Here is a 15,241-nt window from a genome sequence, read left to right on the forward strand (position 1 = left end):
CAGCTTTTGATGGTTATGTTAATAGTGTGAGCACCAAAGGCAATATTCTAAGTTTGGCTTTGAGACTGAGAATGTCCTGGACTCAGACAATGAGGTGATTTTAAAACTACATGCTCCACAGTTTTCAGTCACTCATGACCTGGCCTGAGTCCACCCTCCCAACTCATTCTGGGCCATTCTCTTCCTCTCTGCCCTAGACTCCAGCCCCACCTGCCACCTTTCAGTTCTTCATTTAGAAGACTTGGTTAGCCTCTGGGCCTTCCTGTGGCCTCAGCTCAGAGTGTTCTTATCACAGCTCTCTGCAGGGCTGACTTGTCTTGTCCCTCAGGTCCCTGCCAATAGAGGAGACCTCTAATGCTCCAAGTATGCCTCCTTCTTCCTTATCCTCCCTATTTGTTTCCTTCCTGGCACTTACCACAATTTATAATCATATATTTATATGTCTACATGTTTGTGTTCTGTCTCCCTCACTGGACTGTAAGCTTTTTTTTTTAACTGATCTCTGATTCCTCAGCATCTAACACAATTTGCTGAATAAATAAATAAGCAAGAGAAGTAACCTGCAGCAACCTATAGACAACAGAGACCAATTTTGTACCACCTCTGCTACATCGACCTCTAGGCGCCTGCAGTAAAAATCTGTATTTAGGAAAACAGTCGAGACTCTGCTAGTAATTTGTCCACACAGCAGGGCGTGACAGGCAAAGGCAGGTCCAGGCTTGGGGCCAGTCACACTGCCTGGGCTCTCTCACTTCCCCAAGTCTAAATGCAGCTAAAGAACCGGAAGTTCTCAGGGTGAAGGTGACAGCTAAATAAACACCTAAAGGATGAATGTGTTACATTTCTATACTAGTTCCAGTTCACAAAAGGAAACTCACATTTTTCGTGAATTCTTACATTAACCCAGTGAGGTAGGTAGAGCAGAGATCACTCCACTCTGTGTAGAGACAAGGAAGCTGAAACGTCAGCGTCACGCCCAAGCTCATGGGGCTAACGCGTATAAAATCGAATTAAAGTCCCGCTCATCCGCCTCTAAGTCAGAACTTTTTGCACTGTATATTTCCATTTAGCATGTATTTTTGTGCATCTACTCTGTGGCAAATAAATGGGAGTACAAGGGAAATATAAAACACAATCCCTGACCTAATAAAGTTAAAAACTCGTGCCTATAAAACAATTGAGACTCTTCCCACCATCAGTACATCAGGCTGAGCCGACATGCTGTAGAACTCAGAGATAGAGAGAGCATGTAGGCTGACAGCCAGGAGAAGCTGTTACAGAAGGTGAATCTGAGTTCTGCAGACCAGTCCTGGGACCCCGACAATGCGGTGGAGTAGACTTGAGTTCCTGTGCCCCGCCAAACTCATCTCCTTGACTTTTACTGATGAAGACATTTCAGGACAAAGAGTCTTTTTTCTAATCAAAACACGCTGTCCATGCAGATATCTGACATTGTTACAACCAGCAGGACTCTTCTCGCCCCAATTATCTCATGATCAGTCTTGCATCCTCTTGTTTCTTTCTTCTGCTCTGCCATTTTCTACCTACGACATTCAATTCCTATCGACTCAGTGGCACATCTGGATTTCTTCTCCAGAATCCCCTACCATCCCAAAATAAGACTCTGCCATTGCTGATCACAGCTGCCTTCCTTTCAATTGCTGGCTATCTGCAGAGTGTGCTAAAGGGGACACCAGTGGCCTCCATCTACCTGGTCTCCTCAGAGAGTGGATGATGCCCCTGGGTGTCACTCATATCCTGCAATCCCACTACCCCTCACAGAAGTCAGGAGACAAGGAGCAAGAGAAAGAAGGAGGGAGAGAAGAAAGTTGTCAGAAGAAGTTAAAGGCCACCAATTATTGCTTTGGATGCCAGTCAGTGACACTTGGGACACAGGCTAAGTCCACTGGAAAAGCTGCTGAAAGATTGTGCAGATTTGCTTGTGACCAGGAGGCGCACAATCCCCCCCAACCAAACACACAGCTTGTAAATAATTATGTTACTGCACAAAATTGGGGTTCTCTTGCCCAATGCACATAAAGAGCCAATTATTACAGCATCAGCTTTTGAGAAAAGAAAAAAAAGCTTTACTGCAAGATCGCCCTATAAGGAGACAGGAGGCAAAAGCTCTCAAGTTTATCTCCTCAATTCAGGATTTGGGGTGAAATTTAAGAGGTTAGGGAAAACAGGCTGGTACATGGAAATGCTGGTGGGGAATGTTTCAATTGGCAGGCTTTAAACATTGATGGTAAGGTTTTAAACGTTTATGGTAAGGTTTAAACATTTATGGTAAGGTGTGGAAGGGGCTTTAACACCGGATTTTCCTGGACAACGGATCCCTTGCCTCTGATAAGAGTCCTACTTTCAAGTTCCAGACGTGTCCCAGTCCTTTGGTTCCATGGGGGGAGAATCTTTGGTTCCAGCATCATTTCGGGTCAAGGTCTTCTTCTTTGTGCATACTCTGGCTATGTGACTTGCAAATTTGGGGCTTGCCCCTGAAAAACTTTCTGTTAATAAGATGGGGTCAGTTTGAACTGGTCCTAGAGGGCTCATGGTTAGAATTACTCAAACTCCCCCTCCTTCTGGGTGGGAAACCCAGTTCTGTCCATTCTTAATTCCACTCTGCTTGAAGATGATGCTATTCTTCCATGCTAGATGAGACAGTATGGTCCAACAGCAGAAGCTTCAACCAGAACATAATTTTCATCCTCATGGATGAATGGGCCGCGTTCACTTTCTCATTCAAGTAAGAACCAAGCATGTTGTTCAAAGCAGTTAAATAAACAATAAACCAGTGAAGCCTCCTGTTGAAGTGTCCTTCCTCATTTTATTTGTTTGCATTGTGTGTTCCACATACCAGGTCCCAAACAGACTAAAAACAGATTTAGTTTTAAATAAACATTATTTCCAGATGTAATCTATAGACATTGTGAAATGAGACATTTTAAACTCTCTTAAATACAATATAATCTGTCACATTTAAAAGCCATCACGGCAAGATACAGACTATATTTATATAATTTAATATAAATTACTAAAATCTTAAAATCTAAATAATTTAATCACAAGGTGACGATGTTCAAAATCCCATGCAAAAATACTCTCATTGTCAAAAATAAACAATAGGGGCTGGCCCGGTGGCGCAAGCGGTTAAAAAATGCGCGTGCTCCATTGCTGCGGCCCGGTGGTTCGCCAGTTGGATCCCGGGCGCGCACCTACGCACCGCTTGTCAAGCCATGCTGTGGCAACGTCCCATATAAAGTAGAGGAAGATGGGTGTGGATGTTAGGCCAGGGCCAGTCTTCCTCAGGAAAAAGAGGAGGATTGGCAGATGTTAGCTTAGGGCCGCTCTTCCTCACAAAAAAAAAATAGAAATAAAAATTTAAAAAAAAAACAATAAAGATGGAAAATAAGAATAAGAGCTACTTGTCAGATTGTTGCTAACCCCCTACGGTGCTGCTCAGAGCAGGGGTAACTCCTTTCCTGCCCTTCGGCCCAGTGAAACCAGAGCTCCAACCACCACAACGCGGGCACCTCGTCTTTCATCCCACGACCTGCCTTTCCTCCTGCCTGTGCTTTCCAGATTTCAGTTCTCTGCACACTTTCTTTTCTTCTCATCTTTTTCCTCTTTTTCATCCTTTTTCCTCTTCCCTCTCATTTCTCTTCCCATTCTCTACCTCAGGCTTATTTCCTGCCCTTCCTTATGCCTCCCATCCCCTGTCATCCAAAGGCTATAAAATTAAGTCCAAAGATAAATTGTTATTACTTGTTTTGAGAACTCTTAGCGTTAATTTTAAAAGTAGATGCTTTGAACGCTTTCTATTTTTCACTCTAAAATAAAAATTTACTTTTTTATGTGTGGGTGTACGTGGATGTGTGTTTGTGCCTACGAGTGTTATGATGTTCCCCCTGGAGATTAATGAACCTTGAAAGAATAAAAGGGTGCCTGCTCTAGGATTGTATTACTTTGGACAAGCCCCCGCATATCTGCTTGAACTTAATTATCTCTTCTGGATGCACAAATGACTGTAGGTAGAGTGCTGAGGAGGGGGCTGATGAGCTCTTTCCAGGTTTGCTGAATCTGGTCCTGTCCCTCTTCCACACGAAGCAGCTCGAAAAAGATAGATCAAGATGCTGGAGTTGCCAACTGCTCCAAAGTAGGAGAGGGAATTTTGTACAGCAGCCTGGAAAACTGAGGAATGAGAGGAAGCCAGTGGCGTGCTGGCAATGTTTAACAACTGGGTCTGAGGGCAGAGCGGGTGGGGAGCATAAACCTCTGAGTCGTAGCATTTGCTGATTTCTATGGTGTAAATGCTCCTATCATGACCAATTTCAAGCTGCCAAAGTGACATCACTGGACACTGAGTTGGGAGTAGATGCACAGTAAGCCCACTGTCATATAGTATTTCCACTACAAAGATACGATAGATGTAAATAACCTCGAGAGAGAGATAATAGAGGTAAAATAATCAGAAAGTGATGTTTTGAGTATTTTTACCTTTGTTTATAGTATAACATTTAAGTGTAAGTATATGTAATTCAATTTTTAATAATGGCTATATTTAACAACCAGCTTGCAAAATTTCTGAAAATTTAGTATTCTGCTCTCACAAACTGGTACAAGCCAGCTCCCATACACCCCTTGAGGAAAGTCACCACCTCTCATCCAGTTACATGGGAAAAGGCTGGCTGCTCAGATCAAATGGGATTTTTTTTTTTTTTTTTTAAGATTTTATTTATTTTTTCCCCCCAAAGCCCCAGTAGATAGTTGTATGTCACAGCTGCACATCCTTCTAGTTGCTGTATGTGGGACTCGGCCTCAGGATGGACGGAGAAGTGGTGCCTTGGTGCGCGCCCGGGATCTGAACCCGGGCCACCAGCATCGGAGCGCGCGCACTTAACCACCAAGCCACGGGGCCGGCCCTCAAATGGGATTTTAAAAGCTGTAGTAGTGATGGAAAGGAAGCAGGCCTCTTTACTGATAAATAAATGGCAAGCAATAGGACATACTGGAGTATATGAGGAAGCCATTTGGTGTAAAAATAATTCGGCCTGACCTTATTTTTCCAAAAGGGTCTGACTGTGGCCTTTGAATATGCATTGTATATCTGCTTCAAGCATTTATCATGTCCCAAAGACAAGAACAAATGCCCTTAAGATAAGGATGTAACTTCCCCCACATTGGCACTTCCTTAAGGATAAGCAATCTTGTGACTATTGTAAGAGGGACATTGCAATCATATGTGATACATGGTCTTTGATGGTACATAACTGCTCCGTACACCCCGTTTCTTTGGTGCCCTTCCTTCCTTGGGGAAGGAAGGCCCTGGGCTATATGGTCCTCAAATTTGGCTCATAATAAACTCACCCCAATTTTGATTTATAGATTGATTATGGATTATTTGTGTTGACATTACAAATATGAAGGAAAACCAGCACGCAAATAAGTTCTCATTGGTGTTGGCATTTGTGTATAAAGATTGCACTTCTTCAGCCAGAAAAATATCTTCTCACTGCCTGTGATGCACCAAACACTGCATCTACTACCAGCTCAGCCCTCCTCAGTCATCACTTTCATCAAAGCCCTCCACACCATGCCTCTCCAACTCATCTCCAGTAACATCCACTTTGCCCAGACTGGCTTAAGCATTGTTCCCCAAGCATTGGCTTAAGCACTGTTCCCAGGCTCATGTCTTCTTAGCTCCAGTTGCTCTGGCTGTTCTTCCCTGAGGCTGAGAAGCCCTTTGCCTTCCTCTCTTTCCTAAGTCCTTCCCACATTTCAAGACCAGCTCAGAACCTACCTCTTCCTTGAGATCTTCTCCAACTTCTCAGCCTCAGGATCAGGGCTCCCATGGCTCTGGTTAACTGCATGTCTCTTATTCTGCATTCTGTGTGTATGTACCCATTATATATTTTCTTCCCAACCAGATGTTTAGTTCCTGAAGAAGAAGAGCCATCATTTATGCCCCTTCTACTAGCTTCTCATCAACACCTAGTTCTAGCTTCTTCTGTCTTGGTTTTTGACACTTACTAAGAGCTCAATAAGCATCTTCTGAGGAGAATGAATGGGCATATAAGATGCAATCTCTTCTCTGAAAAGGGTAGTATGACAAGACAAGAAAGTCTTGGCCAGTTGTACTCTCAGCTTTATCCCTAGCTAATCATCAGACACCCAGTTGATTTATCAATGAAGTAAAGTATTATAATCAGGGCTATTTTCAGCCAGTATTTACCACTACATTCCTACCAGATGCTAATTACCTGGTACCCCAAATCCCCTACCCAATGCCTCCACCTCCACATCCCAACCACTCGACCTTGCCCCTGGTATGCCTTAGACCTTCCCATGATTCAGCAACTAAAGGTCTTTTAAAATGTACCCAGGATTTTGTTTTATTTAGATATGATGAGGACCATAGATCAGGGGATACTTGCCACTAAAAATATAGTTTGTTACTCACAGTTCTGAAGACAAGGGGCATGCCACACCACACATGGCCATATAGGGAAGTACCAGGGTCAGTCAAGAAGCAGAAGGAGTGAGGGAAAAGCATGGCCAAAAGCCTTTATTATGGTTTTCACAGGAAGGAATGGGCAAGGCATGGTAAGCAGCTGAGCAAGCTTAGGATTGGATAGTTTGAGTAATTTCAGTGGGCTCTCTGGGCTATAGGGATGACACCTAGTTATCTAGTACCTAGCCCTGTCCAGTGAGATAGTGTCCCAGACTGCAGGAGCCTGATAAAAAGAGGTGAATCTGGGGTATGGACTTGGGAATGGTTGGTTTTATATCAAAAGCATGTTCATAGGCAAGTTGTGTGCTATCTCTAGGAATTAGCTGACCCTGAGAGAGGTAGACTCTCGCCAGTCAGCAAGGCCTTAAATTGTCAAAGCATCATAAAATACAGAAAATAAAAACACAATTAAAATAATAAGGTTAATGCCTAGCACAACAAGGGGAGTCTCCCACAGGCCTACCCCAATACTTGCTGAGCTCCAGGACAGAATACTTAGAGAGGTTCACATGCCAAAAGTACAAATACTTTAAAGTCATAAATCAAGTTCACTGTTAAATAAAATACATTCAACCCTCTTTCCTTGACAATTAAATCAGTTATATCCTTGACAATCCTGACCTAGGATCCCAAATGTAATCATGGAATCTCTGACCCATTAATCGTTAGTATAAAAAGTCTAACTGAAATTGTTATTTCACTTATGATAAGGTTATAGGAGTTAATGAAATGTCAAGTTTTTTTCCTTTAGGTTGGAATTCAAGTTGGCTTTGAAGACACAAATGGGCTAATAATAAAATGATGGAAGAAGAGACAGCATGCAAACACTAATCAAAAGAAAAGTGAAGTGGCTATATTAATACCAGACAAAGTAGACTTCAAAATAAGGACTATTATCAAGGATAAAAAAAGAAATTGCATAATGAGAAAAGGGTCAATTCACCAAAAAACATAACAATCTTAAATGTGTATGCACCTAATAAGAGAACTTCCCAAACTTAAAACGGACACAGACAGAACTGAAATGAGAAGTAGATAAATCCACATTCACCATTCCTCTCACAGTAATTGACAGAAGTAGACAGAAAATCAGTACCAATATAGAAAATATGAACACCATTATAAACCAGTTGACATAATTTACCTTCATAGAACGTTCTACCCAACAACAGCAGAAAACAATTTTTTTAAGTGCACATGGAATATTCACCATGAAAGACCATATTCTGGGACATAAAACAAACCTTAACAAATTTAGAATAAGTGAAATTATACAAAATATCTTCTTGGATCATAAGGAAATTAAATTAAAAATTAATAAAATAAAAATATCTAGTAAATCTCCAAATATTTAGAAATCAAACAATACACTTCTACATTACCCATGGGTCAAAGAGAAAGCCACAAAGGAAATTAGGGGAAAAACTGAATGAGAGTGAAAATATAACATATCAAACTTTGTGGGAGGCACATCAAGCAGTGATTCAAGGGAATTTGTAGTATTAAATGCTTATATTGGAAAAGAAGAATGTCTCAAATTAATGACCTAATCTTGCACCTTAAAAACTAGAAAAAGAAGAGCAAAATAAACCCAAAGCAAGGAATTAGAAGGAAGAAAATAGAAGAAGAAGGAAGGAAGGAAATGATTAAGGTAAGAGCAGAAGTCAATTAAAATTGAAAAAAGAAAAACAATACTCAATGGTGAAAAGCTCTAAGATCAGGAACAAGACAAGGAAGCCCACTTTTGCCCTTTTTATTCAACATAGTATTGGAAGTCCTAGCCAGAGCAATTAGGCAAGAAAAAGAAATAAAAGGCATCTAAATTGGAAATAAAGAAGTGAAACTGTCACTATTTGCAGAAAACATGATATTATATATAGAAAATGCTAAGGACTCCATCAAAAAACTCTTAGAACAAATAAACAAATTCAGTACAGCTGCAGGATACAAAATCAATACACAAAAATCTATTGTATTTCCATACACTAATAATGAACTATCAGAAAGAGAAAATAAGAAGACAATCCCATTTACAATTGCATCAAAAAGAATAAAATACCTAGGAACAACTTTAACCAAGTAGGTGAAAGATCTATATATTGAAAACTATAAGACATTAATGAAGAAATTGAAGAAGACACAAATAAATGGAAAAATATTCTGTGCTCATGAATTGGAAGAATTAATATTGTTATTCTTATATGTTAATACTTTTCTATGTTGTATGTCAATTATACCTCAATTAAAAAAAAAAAAGTAGCTTGCTCTTCTGTATCTGAGGAGCTTTTTTTTCCCCCCACAAAAACACTGTAATTAACCTGAGGTAGATACCTCACACAAGAGAGGATGACCATCCTCCTTAAAACATACCCCAAATGCTCCCTATCACCATTAGACCCACAACTAGGGTGAAATTTCAGCATGTTCTGGTGGCCTTGAAGTGGCAGCAGGTCTCTGAGTGTAACTGTTGGTGAGCCCAGGTTCCCAGATTTTTCCTTCTTCCAGGGAGTCACTTCTTGCTCTGCAGAGTGAGTCTGGGCCAAGATAATCTAAATATTATGTCCTCACTAAACACATATCATGAAAGAACCTGAGGTATGCATAGGTCCCATCTCTGGCCTTGTTTATTTTCAGTGGTTATTTCCTCCTTTGACCCATTGTTTCGGGCTCCAATTTAGGACCCAAGATTGAAGTACAAGACAAACTCCAGTTTAGAAAGGAAGGTGGAAAAGTTTGTTCTCTTGGCTATCGTGAATAAGGCTGCAATGAACACAGGGGTGCAGGTACCTTTGCAAATTGGTGTTTTCAAGTTCTTTGGATAAATACCCAACAGTGGAATAGCTGGATCATATGGTAGTTCTATCGTTGATTTTTTGAGGAATCTCCATACTGTTTTCCATAGTGGCTGCACCAGTTTGCACTCCCACCAGCAGTGTATGAGAGTTCCCTTCTCTCCACATCCTCTCCAACACATGTTGTTTCCTGTCTTGTTAATTATAGCCATTCTGACGGGCGTGAGGTGATATCTCATTGTAGTTTTGATTTGCATTTCCCTGATAGTTAGTGATTTTGAACATCTTTTCATGTGTCTGTTGGCCATCTGTATATCTTCTTTGGAGAAATGTCTGTTCAGGTCTTTTGCCCATTTTTTAATTGGGTTGTTAGTTTTTTTGTTGTTGAGATGCATGAGTTCTTTATATATTTTGGAGATTAAGCCCTTATCAGATGTATGGTTTGCAAATATCTTCTCCCAATTGTTAGACTTGGAAGCAACCTAAGTGCCCATCAAGGGACGAATGGATAAAGAAGCTGTGGTATATACACACAATGGAATACTACTCAGCCATAAGAAACGACGAAATCCAGCCATTTGTGACAACATGGATGGACATTGAGGGTATAATGCAAAGTGAAATAAGTCAGAGGGAGAAGGTCAAATACCGTATGATTTCCTTCATTAAGTAGTAGATAATAACAACAATAAACAAATACATAGGGACAGAGATTGGATTGGTGGTTACCAGAGGGGAAGGGGGAGGGAGGAGGGTGAAAGGGATAATTCAGTACATGTGTGTGGTGATGGGTTGTAATTAGTATTTTGGTGGTGAACATGATGTAGTCCATGCAGAAATAGAAGTACAATGATGTACACCTGAAATTTTTACAATGTTATAAACCAATGTTACTGCAATAAACAAAAAATTAAAAAAAAAATAAAATAAAATAAAAAAATAAAAAACAAAACAAAAAAAAATAAAAATAAAAATAAAGGGGAAAAAAAAAAAAAGAAAAGTTTGTTCTCACAGAATTTGTCCACCTGACCACTGAAATACCCAGCCTACCTTCTTAGTTTTTATTCACTGCTATCAGTAAATATTTGTTAAATAATCAGAACAGATTTATTGGGCAATTAAAACAGATCACGTTCCATGCAGCCACAAGAAAATACAAAGCCAGAGTCCTTAACTCTCAAGAGTCCATTCTAGGTGAAGAGTAACTACACGCCTTTACATTTTCACAGACTGTGCTTACTAGAGAGATTCCAAACTCTTTTCATTGGGTGACATACCTCTGTGTGACTAAATTTTCCAGACTCCACATGGACAAGGTAGCTGGGCAGAGAGAATACTCTAAAACTCAAAGGGAAGTAGGAGTTGTACTTACGCTGGAGTAGGACGAAGGTAGATAAAATCTGAAAGAGCAGATGGTTAGAGCTTAGAGTCCAACATCATGGAACTGATCTCGGTAGGGAGGCTAGTATTGCTTGTACTGCACCCATGCCTCCAGTTGTCCCACAAGGAGGTATTGTTAGTGACCAAGGTAAAATGCAGGAGTGTGGCCCACCATTGCTCTAAGAATTACTCAAATCTTCCTGATTTGAGTCAGCTGTATCATAATAGGCAGCAAATTGGATTGGTGTCAAGATGGTGGTGTAGGCAGACTCTGAACTCACCTCCTCTCATGGACACAACAGACTTACAACTACTCTTGGAACAATTACCCCTGAGAGAGAACTGAAAACTAGATAAGAGGAATCCCTGCAACACGCAACAGTCCTGACTGAGGTGGAAGAGACAGATATTCCCTTCTGGAGACAAAAAAAAGTCACCTTCACTAACTGCAGCACTTCATGGCCACCCGGGAGCAATCCAAAGGTACGCAGCCTTCCCTGGAGGAGTGGGGGACCTGAGAGGGAGAGCATTGTCACTGTAAGCATTTTTTGGACCCATCACAACCAAGAGGAGTGTCACAATATCTGGCCTTGCTGGCTACTAACAATAACGTGGAATACCTCCAGAAAAGCTAATGGACATAAGAAGAAAAAAAAAAGCCAGCTCTTACAAGGTCCAAACACAAATTTACCCATTTCGGAAAGCACTCTAAAATCACCAGAAAGAAAAGTACACAGGCCTTGGGTGAAAAGAGACTCACCTGATAGGCCACGGGTGCATCTTGGTGAGAGTTCAGACCTCCCCAGGGACTGAGACACTGGCAGTAGCCATTGTTGTGACCTAGTGCAGGTGTGCTGACACAGTCATTGGCAGAGGCCATTGGAGTTCTTCCACTGGCCTCTCAGCCCAGGGTCTGCCCCACCCACTAGAGCACCGACTTAATCCAGCTCAGCCAGGGCAAGCAGCACACCCTATGGACTGGCCCCACCCAACAGCAAGCCCTCAGGCAACTTGTGAGCCTGCATAGGCAGGTGCCTGGATTCTCTGCTGCCAGGTGAGTGAGTCCACCTCTGTGGGGCAGAGCATGCATGAGGAGTTGGTAGAGTGTGTGGGCATTGAGGGAGTGTGTGGGGCCTCTGCCATGGGGCGACTGGGTCTGCTTCAGGGGGTCAGGGGGCACACAGTGGGCAAGACTGTGTTGACAGTGTGTGTGGCGCTGTGGGTGGTGGGGCTTGTCAGCTGCAGAAAACTTGTGCTTCTCAAACATCCACATGGGGGATTGGCCCCACCTTCCAAACCCTGAAACAATTGGGTGCTCCCCTGCCTGGGGCCCGCCCCACCCAGCTGCAATCCTCAGAGAGCTGACAAGAGGCCTATAGGCCTGAGGCCTACAGCAATTGCAAGCCCATAAGGCTAATAACCAGCCACGCTGGGGACCTACTCACTTAACAGAAAAACTACAACAGGAATGTGCTATTAGACCTTGCAGGCTACTGTGCTGGGGCTCCCCATACCCAATAAAGAGACTGAAGGGTCCCTAGCAGCTACACACAGCTGAGCAGTACAACCAGCCAGCCAGGCGGACAGCTCAGCCTCCCTGGGCACCCATAGCAAGAGCAACCCTGCCACAACAGAAGGACACATGTGGCTAACGTGGGGGTCACTCCTGGAAAATTTGGATCTGCTGACAAGAGGGAAGCACACTGCTAGACCGCATAAGGCATCTCTTACATAAGGTGACCTCACCAAGATCAGGAGACATAGCTGACCTACCTAATATGTAGATACAAGCACAGAGAAAGGCAAAATGAGGAGGCAAAGGAATACATTCCAAGTAAGGGAACAGGACAAAACCCCAGAGAAAGAACTAAATGAAACAGAAATGAGAAATCTACCTGACAAAGAGTTCAAACAAAGAGTGTTAAGGATGCTCACTGATCTTGAGAGAGGAATGGATGAACTCAGTGAGAACATCAACAAAGAAACGGAAAATATAAAAAAGAACCAATCAGAAATGAAGAATACAATACTGGAAATGAAAAATTCACTAGAGGGCCTCAAAAGCAGAGTAGATGATACAGAAGAATGGATCAGTGAACTGGACAAATGACTAGAGGATATCACCCAAGCTGAACAGATAAAAGAAAAAAGAATTAAAAAGAACGAGAACAGTCTATGGGACCTCTGGGACAACATCAAGCGCACTAACATCTGTGTCATAGGTGTCCCAGAAGGAGAAGAGAAAGACAAAGGGGCAGAGAATCTATTTGAAGAAATAGTAGCTGAAAACTTTCCTAACCTAAGGAAGGAAACAGACATCCAGGTACAGGAAGCACAGAGAGCACCAAACAAGATAAACCAAAAAAGGCCCACACCAAGACACATCATAATTAAAATGTCCAGAATTAAAGACAAAGAGAGAATCCTAAAAGCCACAAGAGAAAGGCAACAAGTTACATACAAAGGAAACCCCATAACGCTATCAACTGACTTCTCAGCAGAAACATTGCAGGCTAGAAGAGAGTGGCACAATATATTTAAAGTGCTAAAAGGAAAAAACCTACAGCCAAGAATACTCTACTTTGCAAGGTTATCACTCAGAATGGAAGGAGAGATAAACAGTTTCCCAGACAAGCAAAAGTTAAAGTTTATCACCAAGAAACCAGTCCTACAAGAAATGCTACAGGGACTTAAGGGGGAAGGAAAAGACCACAAATAGGAAAAAATTATCTATTTCCATGATAAGAGTGTAACAGATACAAATGCACAAAAAAGAGGTTAGACATGATATCAAAAACATAAAATGTGGGAGGAGGGGAGTAAAAGAGTAAAGCTTTTAGAAAGAGGTCAAACTAAAGAGACCATCAACTTAATATAGATTGCTACATACATACCATATATTATCATATATGAACCCCATGGTAATCACAAACCAGAAACCTATAATAAGTACACAAAAACTAAGAGAAAGAAACCCAAACATAATACTAAAGAAAGCCATCAAACCACAAGGGATGAGAGCAAGAGAAGAAGAAAGGAACAAAGAAGAACTACTAAAACATCCAGAAAAAAAGTAAAAAAAAATGGCAATAAGTATATACTTATCAATAGCTACTTTAAATGTCAATGGACGAAATGCTCCAATCAAATGGCATAGGGTGGCTGATTGGATAAAAAAACAAGACCCATATATATGCTGCATACTAGAGACACACTTCAGACCTAAAGACACTCACAAAAGGAAAGTGAAGGATTGGAAAAACATACTCCGTGCAAATGGCAATGAAAAGAATGCTGGGGTAGCAATACTTATATCACACAAAATAGACTGTAAAACAAAAACTGTAACAAGAGACAAGGAAGGGCACTACATAATGATCAAGGGAACAATCCAACAAGAGGATATAACACTCGTAAATATCTATGCACCCAACATAAGAGTGCTTAAATATATAAAGCAATTATTGACAGACATAAAAGGAAAAATAGACAGTAACACAATAATAGTAGGGGACTTTAACACTCAACTTACACCAATGGAAAGATCATCCAAACAGAAGATCAATAAGGAAACATTGGCCTTATATGACACACTAGACTAGATGGACTTAGTAGATATATACAGAACATTCCATCCAAAAACTGAAGGATACACATTCTTTTCAAATGCACATGGAGGGCTGGCCCCATGGCTTAGCAGTTAAGTGAGCGCGCTCCGCTGCTGGCAGCCCGGGTTCAGATCCTGGGTGCGCACCAATGGCTGCTTCTCCGGCCATGCTGAGGCCGAGTCCCACATACAGCAACTAGAAGGACGTGCAGCTATGACATACAACTATCTACTGGGGCTTTGGGGGAAAAAATAAATAAATAAATAAATAAATAAATAAATAAATAAATAAATAAATAAATAAATAAATAAATAAATAAAAAAGATAATACAAACGCACATGGAATATTCTCCAGGACTGATCACATATTAAACCACAAAACAAGTCTCAATAAATTTAAGAAGATTGAAATAATACCAAGCATCTTTTCTGACCACAATGGTATGAAACTAGAAATCAACCATAGAAAGAAAATTAGAAATACCACAAATATGTGGAGATTAAACACAATGCTACTGAACAACAATTGGGTCAATGAAGAAATCAAAGGACAAATCAAAAAATACCTGGAGAGAAACAAAAATGAAAATACAACTTGCCAGAATTTACGGGATACAGCAAAAGCAGTTCTAAGAGGGAAGTTTATAGCAATACACACCTACTTCAACAAACAAGAAAAATCTCAAATAAACAATCTAACAGTGCACCTAAAGGAACAGGAAAAAGAAGAACAAACAAAGCCCAAAATCAGTAGAAGGAGGGAGATAATAAAAATTAGAACAGAAATAAATGAAATAGAGACTAAAAAAAAATAGAAAAAATCAATGACACCAAGAGCTGGTTGTTTGAAAAGATAAACAAAATTGACAAACCTTTAGCTGGACTCACCAAGAAAAAAAGAGAGAAGGTTCAACTAAATAAAATTAGAAATGAAAGAGGAGAAATTACAA

The 15,241-nt window shown here is 40.9% G+C and overlaps 1 long non-coding RNA gene across 1 annotated transcript in view; it reads right to left on the minus strand.

Annotated features, from left to right (window-relative positions):
• The window catches only part of LOC147917738 (uncharacterized), a 59,214-nt gene extending 47,651 nt beyond the window's left edge, over positions 1-11,563 (minus strand). Inside the window, exons 1-2 of the long non-coding RNA XR_015553964.1 lie at positions 11,444-11,563; positions 11,121-11,197 (exon numbers count right to left, since the gene is read on the minus strand). This is a non-coding gene — a long non-coding RNA (uncharacterized LOC147917738). The remainder of the gene's footprint in view (positions 1-11,120; positions 11,198-11,443) is intronic.
• Positions 11,564-15,241: the final 3,678 nt, after the last annotated feature.

Source organism: Ceratotherium simum, chromosome 2 (assembly GCF_057802395.1).
Source record: "Ceratotherium simum simum isolate JZ-2026a chromosome 2, ASM5780239v1, whole genome shotgun sequence".
NCBI lineage: Eukaryota > Metazoa > Chordata > Mammalia > Perissodactyla > Rhinocerotidae > Ceratotherium > Ceratotherium simum.